Source organism: Polyodon spathula, chromosome 3, assembly GCF_017654505.1.
Source record: "Polyodon spathula isolate WHYD16114869_AA chromosome 3, ASM1765450v1, whole genome shotgun sequence".
Classification (NCBI taxonomy): Eukaryota; Metazoa; Chordata; class Actinopteri; order Acipenseriformes; family Polyodontidae; genus Polyodon; species Polyodon spathula.
The window spans coordinates 6,363,169-6,384,639 of record NC_054536.1 but is presented as its reverse complement, the minus strand read 5'-3'; the positions used below and the strand labels follow the sequence as shown (position 1 = coordinate 6,384,639).

Below are 21,471 nucleotides of genomic sequence, written 5' to 3'. Positions count from 1 at the left end.
ATCACGAGAAACATTAACAGCTCAATAAAGTACATTCTGAACTCTGAAGCAGTTAGCCAACTCCTTGGCTTGCTTTGTTATTTAACTGAAACCAGTCACTGGAAACACACCAAGAAAACCTTACAAATGTATTTGAAACTTGCAAATAAATAAATAAATAAATAAATAAACAAACAAACCACACTTACCAGAGGCTTGTTTCAGCAATCTTGCCCGAGATTGTTTCAAGTACAAATCCAAGGCATCAAGAGCTTCACAGTCATCCAATACCAGTTTTAATATCCATTTAAAACACTTTCCAACTGAAGACCTGAAAATATAAAAACAAGTGAACAGGAGGAGTGAATAATAAATCTCTTTGGAGTCAAGCAACCTCATGTTTACCGGCGCTTAAGCAAACACTGAAAAGTTGTAAAAAAACATTTGTTGTTGTCCCCCCCCCCCCCCCCCCCCCCCCCAACTTAAAGACAATTAACTATACTACATAAAACATATCAAACCCAACTGGAAATCTATTCACTAATCTGAAGCTGGATGCCAATCTTAGATGATGGAGCGATCCTGTTCAGTTCCGAGCAGGCATTACACTGGCATATCAGCAACTGCCATCTTCTGTTCAGTATACTGGTACTCTTACTACAAATGACATTCGTCATCCATTTCAATTTAAATGAAAACAATACTGTAGAGAGTCTGCCACCTTTGAAGAACATATACAAAAACTAGTAACCCAGCTTCACACTGTGGTATGCAAAGCAGCTGGTGCCAAGCAGCTGGGAGAAAAAAAGTCAGTAGAGCCAACAGCATAGACATCTCGGCCGACCACAGTTCTAACTGTCGTAGCTGCAAAAAAACCAAAAACAAAACACGCTTGTCTATAGATCTCAGCAAGGCCCAGAAAAAAATGTTTGAACAAACATTGCTTCAGATGTACTGTACAAGGAAGGAAGACTAAAACATGCGAGTACTTAATGCATCTCCCCAGTCATTTTACTTTTTACTCTTCATGTTTGCACAAATGAACCAAAAGTAATTTACACAAGACATGCATTTAAAAAAAGGAACTTGGTGTACATACACCCATCATATGGTGCAGCCTCCAACAAGGAATCAGTTATGAAAAAAATAGGTCAGCAATTCCACATTTACCTTATGTAAAGTAATAACGTGCACAAAGCACACCCCCGAGAATCTAGCATCCGACCCAAAATTTCTGCTCTTCTACAGCTGCAGAGGCTCAGTAATACAAAGGGTGAGACTTCCTGCACCTGGCTGTCAATGTAAGTGAAGATTACAGATACAAGTATGGCATCTGATTTTACGTTAAAAACAAAAAAAAAAAAAAACTGTATTGCCTTCTGTGTAATCTACAGTACATCCGTCTAGATTACTGTACTCTGTCTCATAGCTCCCCATCTTTCCCATAGTCGCTACTGGGTAGCTAAGGGGGCCCGTCTGATCACTCAGAACTATCTGAAGGCTCTAGTGTTCCTGTCTGGAAGCTGTTCATTAACTACAACCCAGAACCTCTTATATAACAACAAAACAGGAATATTACAAATAACTACCAAAGTATTTCATCTCCTGACTAAACTGAAAATCTAATCCCTAACTGTAAACACACAGTCATAAATAAGGTAGGCTTTCCCATAGGATGAAGGGCAAGAACAACAACATGTATTTTCATGTTAGGCCAATAGCTCTTCACCGTGAAATTCACACGCAGCCCATTGTCAGCCAGTGTCTTAATGATGTTTATGAACATTAGTTCATCTACACTAGGCCTCACTGGCTCCAGAGAATCTGAGCTGACAATGAATATAGCATCTCAAGAGTCACAATAAACTGAAAGCAACTCACAGCAAAGCAACCTGTATTCAAAACGGCATTCGCACTCAAGCTTATTCTGTCATCATACCAACCACAGTGTGACCCAAGCAAGCCAAAACAACCAAAAAAGAACAGAATTCAGCTGCACTGATGCAGGGGTTGATTTGAATGATCCAGACAGTAGCGTTTCCAAGGACCACCGCCATTACACTTCTAACCCGGTTTTTTCAAAGAACTCATTCCTGATTTGACACTTGTACAAATACCGAGACAGACGATTACACTCGGAATGAATGGTGATGAAGCGTTTATTTTATTGTTACCACACGCAGGACCACTGCTTACTAAATCTCTTGGTATCTGAATGGATGAACACCATTTTAAAACAAGCAAACCATTAGCATCCCAACATATCTATTTCCTGCTATTGCAGCATATCTATGTTGGATATTTCTTCTTTATTTGATTCCAACATATATTTCTGCAAATGGTAACTACCAAGACTGGTAGCATATTTAAAATCACTGGGGATGTTAAAGGACCTCAATGGATTCTGCAGCAACAACCTTAAGTATATTAAAAAAAAAAGCCACTCCAACCATCTGTCCCATGCCTGTCAGCGCTTCAATTGCTCTGGCCACAAAGGAACTGCGTCATCACCTAGCAGGGAAGCGTGTGCTGGATAAGAAGCCGACAGAAGAACAGAGCTGCACATTTCAAGCTTTTCACTACTGCTGGAAATGAGGCGTAAGATATGCAGTTCTCCATTTAGATGCAAAGACTGAAGTGGCAGCACTAGCAGGGATAGAAGAAAGAGCAAATGTCCCACCCAGTTGTCTTGCATTAGTAGTAAACAGATATGTGCACATTTGTACAGGGAGGGATACCAACATATTTAATATGCAAGAGGTCCTGGTGGGGTGAAAGTGGTGAAGACATCAGAACCAGAGGAACTGGAGCACTGAAGCACCCCTCTCCAGTCACTCTGCTTTTACTCTTCTGTCCCAGCACTTGGGAGAGTACTGTACGCTATCGCTGCCGTTATTCTTATTGGGGCATATTCCTTTTGAGTCCCTTGGGCATGAGACGCAATTAAAATAACAATGAATTGATATGAATTGAACATGAACACCTGAAAGTTTTCCAGTGCTTGAATGAGCCGTGGGAATCTCCCCCTCCACTCAGAGGTATGCAGCCATGGATCTGCTTTGATCCCACTAATGAGGAAGATCATTCTGACGAGCAGAATACAGGGTGGTTAGAGGCAGTAAGCGAGTTCACTGCACACTATTTAGAGAGTGTGGATATGGTGTTAGTTACATAGTCTGGGATTACATTTTAATTAACAGTGACCGATAGGGCATTTATCCAGTAAACCTCACATGTTACCTAACCATTCTTCGATCTCACATTTTCCTATATGAAAGAAGCACATAACGTTAAATGTGCAATTGATTTTTTAATGATGTTTTCTTTTATTTCATATCTTTTCCGTTCTGTGCTGCCCCTTGAAGGAACGCATCAGGCACATGCGAGTTGCTTCTGGTAGTTTGTGTCCAAACAAATTACCATAACAAATAAAATCCACCTTTACTATAACGTGTGCATTTTCCACAAGGAAAATCTGATATTAATGAAATTCTAGCAATATAGGGTATATTAGGTACAATTTACCACCATGTACTTTAACCCTTTCAGTCCTTATCTTAGCGCTGTATGTTAACATATGCAATCAGAAATCCCGTTGCAACCTTACGGGACTCCTGCTGTAGAATCCCAGTCTCATGTAGTATAGAAGTAAGAATAAATGAATGTTTGTCCTGTTGTCAGGTATTCTCAATAAAGGAGTTTATTCTTCAGGACAAAGGTTTATGGAAGATAGCTGCATCACAATTCAAATGTAAACCAATCCTTAGTGTAACTATGGCAAAGTTCAGAGTCCAGTCTAACCACTGCCAGGCCCCATAGCCATCATTCTTCAGAAGCGATGCATTAATAGTCTCAATCAGCTTCTGCTTGTGCATCCTACACACACCAAGGGGGTGAGGTAGAATCTCAGAATCAATGTTATACAGGTTTGCCATTGCTAAGCAGCATTACTTTATCTTTATCTTGTGATGTTTTATCTATTTACACAGGTCAAAGTTCAACTCTTTTTTTTTTTTTTTTTTTTTTTTTTTTTGTTTTACAATGACTGAGCTGTGTAGGTAGTTTGCAGTGGGGCCCAGCTGTAAAAACAAAGGGATATCAAAAAAGCACAAGAGCAGCACACTGCAATGCTTTATGGACCATGCCTCCAGCAGTATGTTTAGAAGGCACTGGGGCTTTATCTAGTACTACATTTCATTAAGATTTTAGAATTTCTCAGTCAGGTTTGAATCAGTAATTTAACTGCCTAGGTTATTCTTTCCTGTTTTTTTTTTTTTTTTTTTTTTCTCCTGATTTTCTCTCCAATTTATAATGTCCAATTGTATTTCCCCAAGAAATACATCAGGAAGAAAGACCACATATTGAGGATATATGGAGTTTTAAACTCACCAAGACAGGATGGTTGAACAGAAACAAAAACATTTCAAAGTGAATCTAAATTCATGGTTAAATGTGGCACTGTTACTCTCGGTCAGGAAGGCATGTGTGGGTGGTTCAGACATTTGGATATGTGCACATTTACCACAAGAAATGATGCAATCTTGTTATTTTATGCAATATGCACCAAGCTTATTACAAACACTAAGATAGCAACAAAATAGCAAAACTGTGGGGTTTTTTGCAACAGCTGTGAAAATAAATGCAACTAAAAAAAGAAGTTTTACATATGTGTGTCCTGCATCGGCTGTTGCACCTAGTATTGGACAAGGAACATTGCAATTAGCAGTATTCTGTTAAAATGAGCTTCTCACAGTGGCAATAAATTACTTCAACTGAAGTCACTGTAAAGCCCGAGACAGACAGGTGTGGTGCAGTAGTGCTAGTCTGCACCAGGACACACAGAAGCGGTATCCACTTCGCGGTACAGAGGTGTCAGCACTGCACTGTAGGCTATGTACTTGAATATAAATTTACATATATGGACAAAAGTTTAGCATCACCTAGTAGAATATGAGGATGCAAACAATTTTAAAAAATAATTTAAAAAAAAACACAAAAAAACCCTATATGAACATAATTTCGACATTTTATTTATCATGCAATCGAAGAAACTACAACATGGTATCTCAAGTGTCTACCGCAAACTACAATAATAGTACAGTATTTCATGTTAGATTTCGAAATGTCACATTTTTCAATTTCCGGAAAACTTAAGAGAGATGTAATTTTAACATGTCAATGTAACATTATTAATTCTATAAGGCGTGATGTAAAACTTTTGGTCATAGCTGTAATGCCCCCCTATAATCTACTAAATAAAAACACTGGTTTGTTTTTCTGTCATCTATATATGCAGGTGTATGAAAGAAGTGATCTGAGCTTAGCAAAGAAACATACAGTATGTTGCTGATAGTAAGCAGTCTACTACTAAAGTGATAGAAAATATATCCTTTTACAGCCAGTTATTTAGTAAAAATAGTGAACTACAGAAATAATAAAAAAAGGCAGGAAGGATGCATATAAAGGGCGATGCATAAAATACTGACTTGTCTGTCCTTTTATAAAATATGGGAGGAATCAAACATTTCAGGGTGCTTGGACACCTCCGTAGACAACAGTTTCATTCATAATGTAGCACGCAGTAGCCAGAAGAAAATCGCCCTGGTTTCGATTTGAATGGCACCACGGGACTAGCAGTATCGTCCCATGCTGATCTGTCCAACACCATATGAAAGCAACAGCAGCAATACAGGCAGCAAAATGCCTCGCGTGTCATGCTGTGCAGTGCCTGTCTGTCCCGGGCTTTAGTCAAACTGTTCAACAGCTTTCATTTGAAGCCAATCACAATGTCCCTTGTAAGGAATTGGAAACTGATTTAAAAATGAATTGCAAGTGAAAAACAGGAATGAACCCCAATGCTGTTTAATTGGATAAGGGCCTGTGTAAAAGTGACACACAGCTTTTCTAGTTTTAAACATGTTCTGGTCATTTGTTATGGTGTTCATCACCAGCATGCTTAATGCAAAATACAGTAGATCTCCACCTACTTTTCTATTAGAATATACCAGATCAAACACAGTATTACTGTGGATTCATGTCTCTGCAGCCCTGTCATGCACATAGTGCCCTACAAAAATCTCACGAGCCCACACTGGCAGCAGGGTGCATTACCGCCATCCCAGCCAGCTGCCATCTTAAAGACAAAAGCTCAGTGACACATGATGCCCCCAGGCCCATGCAGAGTAATTCCAAACACTGCTCTATGCATTGGTCTGGAGTAGGAACTGAGCTGAACAAAATGATGCAAGAATACTGGGAAGATCAAATAGTTGATTTGAACCCTATATTGACAAAAGCTGTTCTCAGGCGATGCAGAAGATTTTTTTTTTTTTTTACTAGAATACTGTAAATCAGATGGGTGGGTAACTTTTTAAAAAAAATGTATTCATATCCAATTTTTTTACCCCGGTTTTCTCCCCAATTTAGTGTGCCCAATTATTATCTCACCGCTCACAACCCCCCTGCCGACCCGGGGAACAGAGGCTGGAGCACCATTGATAATCTGCAGTGGCCAGCCCAGAGCCCCAACTTAAACCCAATCAAACCACTGGCACGTCTTGGAACAGCCCATGATCCTCTGGTGAACTGGCACTTGCTCTGACAGGAATGATGCAACACTACACCTGATATCTAAAAATCTCACAGGGTCAGAGCTCTGACTGTTACCAAAGAATAATTAACACCCTACTAGAAATCAAATAAACTGCTGTGAAATAACAATCTTACATATTTCTTTACTGGTGATATTGTGCACATCGTTTTTGTGTACAGTATATTCCTTATTCTAATTAAAATGTGTATGCTTGAACTGCATGTCTACGTTTTATCTTCATTTCAGGTTACCCAGTGTTATTATACTTACAGTCAAACCTGCTCATGCGACCACCTTTATTTAGCGACCACCTGGTCTAAGTGACCACTTTAAAATTCCTCCCAATTATATTTGTGCTTTTATTGAACTGTATTAAGCGACCACCTGTCTAACGTGACCAGCAGCCACAATTCTGACCCAGCAATGGACTCAAACCTGTATTAAGCATCCTTACAAAGGGCTATTGTTATAAGACAAACATGGTTTTAAATGGTACTTCCTAAATTCAAAGGAATACGGTAACCATTCTCCGTAATTAATAGAACTACAGCGCTCTCTTGTAAAGGAAGAGAGAAAACGTGGAGAAACAAAACGGTCCTCCTTAACTTGTAAAGATAGTAAGTACCAGAAAAACTGTTGAAAAATGCGGCACTAGAAAGACGCAGATACAGCATTTCGAAACGGAAAGAACTAGGGCTTGAAGTTTTAGGTTTTTATTTTTGTTCACATGAGCCGATTCAATATCTTAATTAAATTATTAATTACTAAACAAAGTCGCTTCTTTTTACTTGATGTCCTGATTCTGTTTCACCTTCTTCATTATTCGAACACAAGAGCAAGCAATGACATGAATCACTTCCCCCAGATGCTACTTTCGTTCTCGCACTTGCCTGGGAACAAGGTAGCTTCCAATGGGTTTGCTTTGCGTTGTTCTTTCCCGCTAATTTAACAGAATGTTCTCATAATTATCAGGTAGCGGCTTAAGACTTAAAAGGAAAACCGTTAAAAGGGAAATAAACACTGAAAAATTCAAGGAGGTAATTGAAAAAGATCTTCTGCTTATGCTGGCATTGGTTTCAGGATGCAATGAATCAACATTACCTGAAAGGCAGACACAAGCATTGACATTTGCAAAGGATTTAAAACACTGTGTGGCCTGAGACAGGCAAGCACTCACTACTTTCACAAAACAATTTGTTTTGTAAAGGCAGTAGAATGTTATTAAATTACATACTTCCTTTTGTTCACATTACATCTTCTGGCTTTTACAGTGTATGTAAGACATACATAATTACAGGAAAGCATGTCAGAGGCATAAAAGTTACGGGCCCTCTTAAGAGACCACCTGTGTTAAGTGATCACTATTAGACTGACCCTTGAGTGGTCTCTTAATACAGGTTTGACTGTACATCTTTTGGCCTAAAGAAAGAAAATCAATTTAAACAAACAAAAGAAAACCATCTCGCTGGCATCCAATGCCCTCTCACACCACTGGGTGGCTACTAAATTCATCATTTCAACTCGGATCTCCCCCCCCCAGCAACATATATTTACCATCTGCTACTACTGCTTGGCACCCCTTCTGGATGTTTTTCATTGGCGTGTGGTCACATTCCATATTAAGGCTGGGGTGATGCATCGATTTATCACAATTGCTTGATCACCATCGATGGTCACGCATGTGCATTGTTTGTTTTGTCTATGTTTGTGTGCACATGCTAGAATTTTTGCACTACGCACATTCAAACTCCATTCAAAAACTTAAGGCAATTGTATTTGGGTTAATTTTATACCACCAGAATGAATGGTGGAAAAACAACCAAGATTGCTTTCCAAAAGTAGCCCAGGTGAGTTTACCCGAGATTTTTTATAGGAAATGATCTGATAAGCAATTATTCAATAATCCTCCCCTGAATACCAGCCTAAGCTTCCGAATCATTTTTCAGCTTCCGTTTATAAATAACCAGCCTTTCCAGCGAAGCGACCCTGGCATTGCTACACATTGCGGGTGTATTGGTAGGGGTGGGCAACAGTAAAATACCCACGATTCCTTGCGAGCTGCCTCTGCCTGGCCATGTTTACTCATTCACAGCAGCCAGCCACACAGGGTGGCAGATTCTGCAAGGAGATCACATCTCACCCCTCTAAAGAGACAGGAGATACAGCAGAAAGGTACTTCTAAATTATCCTGTCAGAAGAAACTAAATCAAAGCCCTGCCCAGGCCTATATGGAAACAGTCACTGGTGACAGTCCAACTCCACAGTCCTTATCGAAGCTCTTTATGTACAGCGGTCTTTCTGCCCTGACACGGTAATTTCATGGTACCTCTCGGCTGGCTGCAGAGCACCCCCATTCACTTTCATTTATGAAGAGAGAGCTTTATTATGTTGCTGAAAGTGAGCACAAAACAACTGAGGCAATGTTTTTCTCCATGCCAAGAATGAGTTTCCATAGTGTATTTACAGTGACTATCTTCATTTAACTAGAGAAACTCTAAAAAGGAACTGTACAGACAGACTGTCTCAAGGTTTTTCTCATTGCACTGTATGTAGTTTGCTGCTCCAGGGAACTGGCTATTTCATGCAGGTCCTCATTTTCTTTGCCGATACATAAAATCGCCAAAAAGAATTGCATTTGATAATTCACTCTTTTTCTTCTCTTGAACCAAAGGTCTTTGAACGACATTTCAGTTGGGTTTTCTGGGTAAACTGGGTGGATTGGGTGTATCTGTTTTTAATGTATAATAAAAATAGACCAAAAGCAATGTCATTCTCCACTGCTAGTAGAAAACAGGTAGGAGTTCAGTAGTGTCTGGCTAAGAAACACCCCTCGGGAAGCAAGCAGGAGTGTTCTTTAAGATACAGCTGACCACCACACACAACATGAATCAATCAAGTGTATGTTAACAAACTATAACAAAGCACGACAAACAGCAGCGCATTTCACCGTATGTTTACATGCTACTTTGTAGCGATTAAGTGCATTCGTGGAAATAAAAATACTAAACGAGGCAATGATATGATGGCGGTTCTGGAAAGATTGAATAAACCCATCAGTGTGCCTCAAGACACTCTCAATGACAAGTCAATGAAATAAACGATTTGAATTTAAGTTTGATAATGAGGAGTCATCAGATTACAAAATTGTACTGTACCAAATCGCTAGCGGTATGTAAACTGTGTTCTTTTAAGCAGAGCATTTACAAAGGGAAAAATGTGTTTCACCACAAGGGTGTTCTCTTGGGAGATGCTCCTATACGTGGAGACTACTGTACCATGTACAGTAGTATGTAGTATGTACAAATTTCAGCAATTAAGACAGACAGCCTCTGAATACCTCTAGATTTTGATATTCAAAGTGGCGCTACTCAGCCCTTACTAAGTTTAATCACAATTAGTTAAGCAGTTCTCAATATTTTAAAATCCTGCAACATAGGCCTCAAAAATGTTCATAGGGAATAAAAAAATCACGCAACAGAGTATAACACGTCAATATAATGCATCAATTCGGTTTCCAATTAAAAATCCACTACATGGTTATTACCAACTTGGTGGGAACAGTTGTTGACCCAACCAACAGTATATGGGCACCACAAACTTTGTTCTTTTGCATTCCGCAACATGGGCCCACATAAAATCAAAATTTGTATTGTACTGTGGAGGACAAAAAAATTGCTGAGGAATGACCATATCTCTATCTATCTATCTGGTTACAACTAGCCAGGTGTGGGGCTTCTGTTTATAACTAAAGAAGGGTAACAACATTTCAAAAGGTGAGGTTAATAAACGACTGGACAGTCTATTCCTAACACTCTAAAATAAATACAATAAATAAACAAATAAATGCTTGGTTATTAACAGGGCTTTTTTAACTGGTATTTTTGAAGCAACCAGACTACACACACGTACGTAGGTACATATATATATATATATATATATATATATATATATATATATATATATATATATATATATATATTATATATATATATATATACACACACATACATACATACATACATACATACACAACTAATAGTTTGAATACCCATATTCTGAAGCCATAATAATAAAAGAAACACAGCACTTACTTTAGAGTTAATCATTTGAGACTCTTATTTCATTGACGAAGGGCAGCCAGTGCCATGTGTACCCCATTTAGACCTGGATTTCTAAAAAACGAAACTGAACGGTTGACACACTGTAAACCCCGCCTCTTCTAAAGCCTGTATCAACTGCAATTAGATCATAAGAATCAGATAGACCTGGGGGGGACATCTCTGTCAATACAGTACTGCGAGAACAAAAACACAACACAACACAATCACACTAAACGTTAAAAACAGATTTCCAAGCCGCATCCAGGTCCCATCTACACAATAGTTTAGTTTAATAACGCCACGTCCCGCTTTTTGCTATTTTAATAAAATGGCCAAAATAAAGAAATCTGTAACTACACTACAGCGCCACCATCACAGATCGATGCTAACAAAAAAAGATTTTCGACCGTGCGCAAAAAAAAAAAATCCTACATAAAACAGAGAAAGCCACCCGACCTGCCTTTCTAGAAGCAGATTGCTAATAACCGAGATTCTAAATCTTATTCTTTAGCAACATTTCTAAAGCAGAACTAGAACAAACACAGCACTAGCCAGCATTCAGTTACAGCCATAACTTAATCAGCCGTGCTAAATATGTCAACCTCCTCCTTCTTTCACAAGCAGGGCAGCCTTTTTTTTTTTTTTTTTTTTTTTTTAAATACATGCAATCAAGTTTGAAAATAAAATTAAAAAAAAAAAAAAACCTACTACCGCGTCTCTCGAATAGGTCTATATGAAATCTGCGATTTAGCTTTCTTATGAATGAAAAAATAAGAGAGTACTTATATCTGAAACAGTGCAAAGTAAGCTTTTTGCGTTCCTGGCATTATCACATTTCATCTGGGGGAAAAAAAAAGTGCAACAAAAAAATCCAATGAAGTTTGTTTTTTCGTTTTCGCGATATCACAACAGGATTGTAACGCTATCAATTCAAATGTGTTTTTTTTTTAAGTACAGTAAATAAGCTTACCTTGAAAATACCACGGCGCAAAAAAATAATTACTTTGTTTCAACATTTGCCAGGAATCAACGATTGACGCGATAATATGGGCGGAATTTACAGACCAAAGCAAAGGCAATCGTCTAATTTAATTTATTAATATATAATTATGATTCTCAGAAATGCTGAGTAAATAGTTGAGAAATGTAGTTATAAAAATAACAAACTTACCAGCAATCCATGGTGCTGATGACAGGACTCTTCAGCACGATCACTAAAATATATGCTGTACAGTTGGATTTTAACAAACAACAAACGCCATGCAGTAAAATTATTTCTAAACATTTTTAATCCGCTGATTTGTCTTATAAATTAAACAAATTTGTTGTTTCCTACGATCGACGCATTTGTATTTCTTTTTTTGTTGCAAGATCCGTAAGCCGTTACGCTGATGACAAAAAAATAAAAAAAAATAAGAGCTTTATTTGAAGAAGATTAAAAGCTGACCAAGCTAGCAGAAGACTCTGGGGTTAACAACTTTGCAACGGCACACAGACGCTTTGTGATTGGATGACGAGGGGCACCAATCACCTGTAGAGAGCTCGGGGTTGATGATCTCACACACAACATAGGAAGTTCCATGGTGTAAATCGGAATCGGAAATCGGAAGGCAGCAGCAGCAGCAGCACGATTTGCTAGGATTGTCAACATTGATCCGGTTTAATGTTTATTCATTTGCTTTGTGACTATTCAAACTGCGATCCTCATTATAGAATGACGTGCATTTGTGTGTTACACGTACTCAGACATCTCATTAAGAGTTTTGTTGTGGTAATATTTTAAAACCCAAACCTAGTAATATTAATTATGTCAGACCATGCAGACTGCCATACTCTTGGCTGGAGAGACGCGCTCCCTTTACTTCAAATATTTTACTTATTTGAAAAAAATAAATAAATGAATAAAGTGGTCGTCGTGTATTGAAGTTAATTTAACCAAATGCCATCGTATTTTGAAATAGTCTGTTTGTAGGCCAAGTTACCATGTGGCAATAATAATATATAAAAATGTGTTCATTGTTAAAGTTATAATGTTATTATATTTCAGTGGCGCCACATGTGTGATATTGTACTGCATGGTCTATGATGTTTCTCAATCAGAAAGGCAATTACGGTCTAGTAACCCTTTCAGTATAAATAAATAGTGTACATGTGTTAAACTGTGTCATGTGTACTTTGTGATTTATTTGGGATGTGTGGGGTTGAAAGCAGTCTGAAATTGATCCTGTTTATTTCTTTGAAATGCTGCACTGGGACTTTGAGTTTGGAATGCTGAGAGAATTTTCACCCCAGCCCAACTGCACGGATAGAAGAATTGACATTATTCTATTCAAGTGACACTCAACAAAGCAAAGGGGGCAGTGTATGTGGCTTTATATCTCACCTTAACAAAACAACAAATCCCATTAACAGAACAACATAGTCTAGTGTGTTATAGAACAACATAGTCTAGTGTGTGACAGAACAACATAGTTCATAGCAGACTTAAAGGGTGGCCGGCAGACCAGGCCACATGTCAGCTGTTCAGCTGGATCTCAATGGTAGGCGGGGTCACCTTCACTTTATCAGTAAATCCAGCCCTTATCTTTCTTATCTCTATGATTTATAGATGAGTTTAGCCTGGTCCTTGATGCCCCCCCCCCCCATCCACTGCTGACAAAACCTGAGACTCTGCTTGTAGCCCCCCCTTCAAATTTGAATAGAAGAAAAAAATAATGCTATTGAACTAGACATAAACCAGAGCAAACATGAGCAAATAACACAACAAATAAATAAAAAGATGCACAAAGGACTAGTGTAAAGAAGTCGGCATTCCAGAATAGGACTGCTTCATAATTCCTCTTAGACTTGAACTTACATTAAAGACCCAAAGCACAGCTTGATTAGTAGGGAAGATAAAATAACAGTTTCGGTATAGAATCTAGCATAGCTCAACTGCTATAAAATAGCTGCTACTGCTGTTTAGGGTTATTGATTGGTGTAGAGGTGAAGAGTGTGCTGTTGCTATTTCAGTATCGACTTAATCCTGAGTTGCACAAGTGACAGCATTCCCTCAGACGTGTGCTCTCACAACAGCTGCAAATTGAGAGCTATCACTTTGAGGAGAAGTGAATGGTCATAGTTAATGTAGAATTGGATAAGTGGTATTTAACCCTAGATGTCATTCAGCAAGCACGTGAGGTGTTAGTATCACGATAAAGTATATTTAAATGACTGATTTACAGTATGTGGAATAACTTCATGACACTTTCAAGAGCTTCTACCCTCATGGGTACATACTGTGAGAAAGCCTTCACTATTGCACCACTGTTTACAAAGCATAGACAGTTCTAAATAACTTTTGCAGAAAGATTTGTACACTAGGTTTCTTCAAACTTAGACAAGCTACTCTTGATATACATGTAAAAATGTAAGTGTGATATACAGATATATAGCTGGATGGTGGTACAGAGAGAGGACTGTGTTAAATGAAACTGCATAGCTCTGTCATAACAAAACATTAGTAATGTTATAAATATGTATGGAAATAAGAAGCAGATATCAGTGGGTTACTGTTCTAGTTCATTTATTTATTTAATCCCGTTTAGCTACAGTAGAAAAAAAAACAAAAAACAAACATCGTTTAACCTGTATTATTGTTGTTTTCATTCATGAATAATGCAGCTCCCTGGTAGCAAGTCTTGATGATTTGCTTCTTGCCTCATTACATTTAATACAGAATGCCAAGCTATAACTGATTATTACCCTTTGACCGAACATTAAACATCAGAAAGCATTGATGACGTCCACGTAACTGCCTGTTCTAATTGATTGGGCCCAAAGTCTCAGACCCACTTTGTGCTACTGCTGTGGAAAACATTTATCAAAGAGCAATGGAACTTGAAAGGTGCAGAAACTAATCAGTGGGCCATAGAGTGCCAGGACCATGAGAATAGGAGTGCTGCCTGTGAAGGCCACTGCACACTAGATCAGTTTCTTTACCAACAACAAATACTCATTGAACAAAATGAAAGTCATTGGACTGGACAAACTCAGATGGGCAAAATGGGCTTATGAAGCCAAATAATTTAGATTTGATCCAATTTTATGAGTCTGTTGTGCAATGACGCTAGGAAATTGTTGATGTCACTTCTTTATTTTTATTTTTCGCAGACCCATTGCCAACAGTGACTGTTCTAAGCATTGTCATCATAGCACCTTAAAATAGTATTTTATTGTATTTTGCTTATTTATTTAACCAGGAGATTTACCCATTAAGACTGAAGCCTACTTTACAAGGTAAACAATTACAAAAAGACAATTGCAATTTATAAAAATAATTGCAAGTACAAACACAGTAAAAACATGAGTGGTTTAAACTTAATCAACAGCAAGCACATATGAAAGAATAGAACAAATAAGACCTCTGCTTGTTAAGGTGGAGTGAAGGAGAAGCATTGGCAGGAGGCTCTAAGATATTCCCAAATACGATCTTTAAAACCACAGAAGGAAAGATTATCAAATTCCTACTATGATGGAAACAGTTCCATGTCTTTGAGTGTTGAATAGATGGGTCTGTTTTTTTTCTGTCTCTTTATCTTTGGTAAATGTAAAATAAGGGCAAGATTCAGGCTGGTTATTATACGGTCTGAGGCAAAGAACTGTATCATTTCAGGTCCTGCCAAAAAACATGTTGAAAGTCAATGGAGCTTGACAGCTGAAAATAAAACTGCCAAAGCCTCATCAAGGATATTTGAAATGCTGCTTAATTTGACCATTTGTCCCAAGGAGGGATTCCATAAGCAATTTTCACACGAACACACAACACTTATTGATGGACAACATCCTTCAGTTGCAGTTGCTTTTTTCCCGCAGAAGCAGCGCAAGTAGAAAAGCTTTATAAGATTTGTTTTTATAATTTACATACAACTACACCCCCCCCTTTAGAACAGATGAGCCATTTAAATCTGTATATTACAAATGTTCTTATAAATTTGTGAAGGTCTTTAATTAGGTTTAATTTCCAGTGGGGTTAGTTGTTGCCACAGATTTGGAAACGAAAAGCACGTTTGTCTAAGGAGGACATTCTGTTAAGAGAATAATCCTACCAGATCTGTGCATTCACGTTAGCTTTTCTAATTAGGGCTATAACAGATGACAGTGTCCTTCCATCAAAGGTCTTGCGAGGGATAAGCACAATCTTCTAATTAATTAACTGCATTTGATAGGCTACCAACAGTGAGATCCACTAGGTAAGCAGCATTTCAAATACGGCTGTTCTGTTTCTCCGTTGCACAACAGCTCTTGTACTGCAAAGCAGATTTTCTAAAACAATGACTATGAGACAAACAAGGCCAATATGCCCAGATCTCTTGTGATTTACTGTACCTCCGTTCTCTCTGCAATTCACTATTTCACAAAGCTTTACCTCATGACTTATTGGACGTGGTCTTTATATCATCAACGTATTTATAACTTTTCTTTTAGCAGTTTAATACCCTGCTATGTGTGTTCTCTGTAATTCTTTATTGTTGTTTAAGCATTAATGTCAATTGCAGTGGTCATTACCTGCTAGACCACTGCTGTGACTGTTAGGTGTCCCAAGCCGATAGAGAAGTAATTGTAGCTAACAAAATAATTGGGCAGGATTGGAAGTCCAGCACAGAACACATTGCATACATGATGGTACTAAAACCCTATTCACTCCAAGACATCCCTGCAGCCCCAGGTTAGGTGCCCTGCGATGCCTCTAGCTAGCTATCACATCTCTGGGCCACACAATGCCATAAGCCAATTATTTAACACATTTTGGTGCCCTAATGCATTTCTGACTTACTGCTGATCCACAACAGCACCAAAGTGGTGTTTATAATGTTAACTCCTGGATTGTTTCAATATATTAGCATATTTAAGAAGGTGGAAACCTTCACATATCACAGCTATAGGTATTGCTGTACAATCTTGTTATTACAGTATAATAATGTTATAGCAGAGCTTCTGTGTGTCACACTTCTGCTGTAAATGCCTATATGGCTCATTGAGTGATGTAGTGGTAAGCAGGGTTGGGAACACAGGGCTACACTGTAGCTTTAAGAATGGTTACTAAGGTATTCTTTTTGACCGGCATATGACCTCAATAACTGTCAAGAGCTATTCTGTTTAAACACAATGCTGTTCTTTATCAATTTGAGCAGCGATATGCAGACGTATTGTTAAAGAATGCATTATAAAACAAGCCCTCGGTCCCAGTCAGCCAACTGATTACTTGTTACATCTGACACCAAGGGGTGGGTGATGTGCAGTTGCAGAGCAATACTGACTTGTTTGGCAAACATTGTTTGGCACAGAAACACATAACTTCAGTTGCTAGGATATTCATTAACCTTGCTTATACCTGTAACCCAATATGGAATTTAAATATGTGGACTTCCCTACCACTATAGCGATGGAGCCCTGTTATTATATTTAAAAGCTGTCATTTAAGTAATGAGGGTGTTTGGTACAAGGCCTGTTCTTGGCCAGAGCACTTGGCTGAATAGCAATTTGCAGAGTATTCATCCCTGTGAATTAGAATATGCTGACAAGAGGTTTAGCAGCACTGCGATCAAGAGTAAGCTGACAACAGATTCACTGCAATGCTGTAATAAAGCAGAGCACACTGACAGCACGTTAAACAGTGCGATGTTAAGAGAGCAGCAAGGAGCTGTGTTCACCAGGCTGTCATTGAATGTTTAACCCTTTCAGTCAGCACAGGGTTTAGGGCCTGTTTTATGACAGTATCTATTACGGAATATAGTACATTGGAAAATAATGAGTATTTTTTTATGGAACTGCTCTATTCTCATAAATCAGTTAATTATGAAATGCTAGAGATAAAAAACAAAAAAACAAAACAAACAAAAACAAAAAAAAACATGAATTAACTTGTTAATGTTTTAAAAACAAACCAGGCTTATTCCTTTAACCATCCAATGTCTTACTCTACTGTATGCAAACTAAGAGCTTTCTTTAGAGACAACTGGAAGTCGTTTGAAATGGTCTTCTCCTTGTTATTTTATGATGTTCTCTATAACTCTGAGCAGCTGTATGTATGTTGCTCCAGTATTTAGTTTAATCAGTATTCTCTAAAACATGTTACTTGATTTTGTCTGGAGAAGCCTAAGTGCTTGGACTGAACATTCCACCTATTTCATGTGACAGTGTGAACTCTGAACTCTGCCAGCGCCACCTGCTCTCTGTATAATGTTGGTGGGGCTGGTTACATTGTCACATGATTTTAATGGATTTTGCAGGCATGCTCAAGGTAAGTTCAAAGACAGGTACCGGCAAATACCCTGTTTCCACTACCTGGCGCTCCCGGCTACTGCTGCCCACGGCAACAAAACTGGAGGTTTCCACGACTCGCCCAAGTGTCTCAGGTTTTAGATCTCATTCTCAGTGTAGCCTGGGGCCATTAAAATGATTCATTCAAATTGAATCATGCGTGCGTCCTTTTCAAGGGAATTAATCTTTCATTTTTATTTGGATCTGTGGCTCCATAAATGTGCTGTTTAAAATAAATAAACAAATAAAATAAAAGGTTCTTTGCCAGTCACCCCACAATCTCACTGATTTCAAGGTTGTACACACTGTTGTGAGCTCACAGGATATTTTTACAGGCTCTCTTTAGGACACACTCAAGTTAAGTCCAGATAACACAGGCCCCATGATGCTTTTCGCTACCCTCCCATGCGGCTGCTGCTCGCTGCTTGTCCGATAATACCATCCTGGATGGCATGTGCAAAGCAAATGAGCGGAGAGGAATGCATTATATAAACGCAGCACTGAGATTTATATTGCAGCATCTCATGTCACCCCAGAAAAGCTTACCCTTGATTCCACCATGTGGACTCATCTGGTTTTGCATTTGTTTTCATCTTCATAATGCACCCAAGGACAGGAAGATGGATAGCTTGTGATCAGTTCAAATACTGAAATAGTTTATTGTACTGGTAAACAGCATTAAAAAAATAGGAGTAACTGAGCTACAATCACAACGACATGCTTCAGAAGGGCAGGGGTAGCACAAAGGCAGTTGCTAAAGCTACAGTCAAACGCGATATGTTTCCTGCTTGTTCTAATGGTTCTGCGGTAGCTGGTTACGGCCCTTTTAAGAGTGTCGATGTTTTTCAACTCGGCCTTCCTGCGCGGATCATTTATTTCAACCACAACTGGCGGGGTTCACTTTGAAATCCTGTAACTGAGTTTCAGGTTAAATGTCATTCATGGTAGTGCAATGGCTTGTGACGGCTACCGGCATTGTGGAGTCACCTGTTTCTGTAGTGTGTACTGTAACGACAACTGACTGAACTGCTTTATTTTGTAATACTACCAGATATAAGCACACACGCAGAACACTGTAAAGAGGATGAAACGTTTGATAACTAGTGAGGACATGTAGAAAATAACTTGCACTGGTATGTAAACTAATTCAAAAAAGGAAAATACAATACTTCTGTTCCGATTTTTCATGATAAAATATTCTACACCACGTAACCTCGTTTTTAAACAGCATTACGAGGTTAATGTAAAATAAAATTGACTATAAACTTGACAAATAAACATTTGTATGGGTTATAGTTATATTATATATATTATATTTATTTGTTGATAAAAAAAAGAAATATCAGAAGTCGTTTATGCTACAAGACTGTTGCAGGTACTGTATCAGTATTATTATTTTTCTGATGCGATAGAATTAGGGTGGTATGAAATTAATGCAATTGCCGTTGGTTTGCAAAATGTCGGCTTCATTTGGGCTCGCATATAATCTTGTGCAGTCGGTGAAGCGAAACAGACAGGTTAAGCTTAATCGCACTGTTTATGTAGCTGTGGTAATGAACAAAGGGAAGCAGATACGTTTGGCTGAATCCTTTCAACACAGTTCTTCTGATTATCCAGAATGTTAGGAAAAAATAAAATAAACCGTTAAACGCTGAAAACACGTTGGCGGCACCGAATGTCAGTTAGTAGGCAGTTGCTATGCGTAGTACGGCTGCTGTACATAGCAGAAGAATTCTGTTTTGCCGTCGATATGTCCTGTGACTCGAAAATGCGTCGTTATGTAGGGGTATTTATTAATACGGCTACAGCAACTGGAACAATAACGTGCGTACGGCTGCTGCAGCAGAATGCTGATGTGCCGCACTATAACTACAGATCTTACATTGAAGCGCCGCCTGATGATTGTGTTTGTTCACATCCGCACATACTCTGAGATGCATCGCTGAAAACATCAATTTTATACTTGTATTTTCACGCTTTTCTACAAAAAGCATTGAGGCGAATAACCCGGAAATACTGATATTATTTGTAACATAACACTGACATGGTCGGAATTTGCGATACCCTGTAAAACAAGCACTGGTAAAACGAAATGGAAGATTCAGCACATGACTTAATTTCCACAATGTCAGTAAAAATTTAGAAGCCAACTGAAAATCTGGTGTTTTTTAGTCCTGTGCGAATAGTACTTTATAATGAATAATACATTCCCTTACACATAATTGCCAAGTTGTGTTATTAATATTATTATTGATGTTGCTTAACTGCCTGTTTTGACACAACGTGCAAATCATGATTCACACGGGACTAAACCAGGTGTCCTCAGAGGAGCTGGTCAAAGCCGAGGACGTCTAGTAACCTCCCAGGCGTGGATTCGTTTTCATCAACGAAAGTTGGTAAATTAAAAATGTAATGCGACCTTACGGCCAGGGAAGGCGCTTTTGCCCACGATTTGTAAACAATGAACCAGGTGTCATTTCCTTGTACCTTCTTTTCCATTCCAACCATTTCATCCCTTGAGTGAGAAGTATTTCCATGTATCTCCAAATGTTAATCAAAGCATCAGTTTTTAAGTCGCTAATTATATTTAGTATTTTTACCCATCCCCGATTTGGTTATGCATAGTCGTAGTGTTCTGACTGAACTGGAGAGTTGCTTTGAGGCAAATACCCCGGAAATGCTTCATCCATTCTAACATAACACTGACACAGTCGATTCGCACAGGAGTAAAAAGACCCAGGACGCCTGAGTTTTAAATTTTACAAAAGGTTCCCATGTGCTGTAAAAAAATCAGAGAACCTCTCAGAAAATGATCTGGGATAAAAAGAAATGGATGGTTTTCACATGACTACATTTCACCCATGTCAGTAAAAATTCCCAGACCACCTGTTTATGCGGTGATTTTTAGCCCTGAGCGAAAAATGTTTATACACCATGCTTAGGGGGTGAGTTGTGGGATGTCTGTGGTTCAGTTTTGCGTACCATGTGAAACATTTCTAGGGGCGGTCCTGAGTACCACTGTGAAGTACTACTGTATATAGAATGCCAAATATACCATCTGTACATAACAATCGTACTACACTATACTGCATTACAGTTTTTTTTCACCCTTGAAATGCCTTATTAATAATGTCAAAAACAGCATTGTGCTTCAAAGACAGCCACCTTTCACATATGATCATGTACCTTTCTCATAGTGATATAGCTCAGTATTTGTGGTCAGGGGTGCATGTTACTGATGTACTTGCTGTATTTTACAGGAATACATTACAAGAGAATAAGATGGACACCCCCACAAAGGGAGAGACACTTCCATCACTGCCAAAACATGCCAAGAATGATAGAAACATGCCCTTGAAAGCTAGTCCAGACACTACAAACAAGCTCCCACAGTTAAACTCTGGACTGTGCAGAGATGACATGCCAGCCACACCTGTGACTTCACCTAGTCAGTACAGTGTGCAATTCCACCAAACAGGCTGTGGAGGTAAAAGCAGC

The 21,471-nt window shown here is 38.6% G+C and overlaps 1 protein-coding gene across 1 annotated transcript in view; it reads right to left on the bottom strand.

The window, feature by feature from the left end:
* The window catches only part of LOC121311200 (enhancer of polycomb homolog 1-like), a 43,758-nt gene extending 31,630 nt beyond the window's left edge, over positions 1-12,128 (bottom strand). The window contains exons 1-2 of the mRNA XM_041243882.1: positions 11,843-12,128; positions 189-310 (exon numbers count right to left, since the gene is read on the bottom strand). The gene's annotated coding sequence lies outside the window, so the exon portion shown is untranslated. The remainder of the gene's footprint in view (positions 1-188; positions 311-11,842) is intronic.
* Between the last annotated feature and the right edge of the window lie 9,343 nt (positions 12,129-21,471).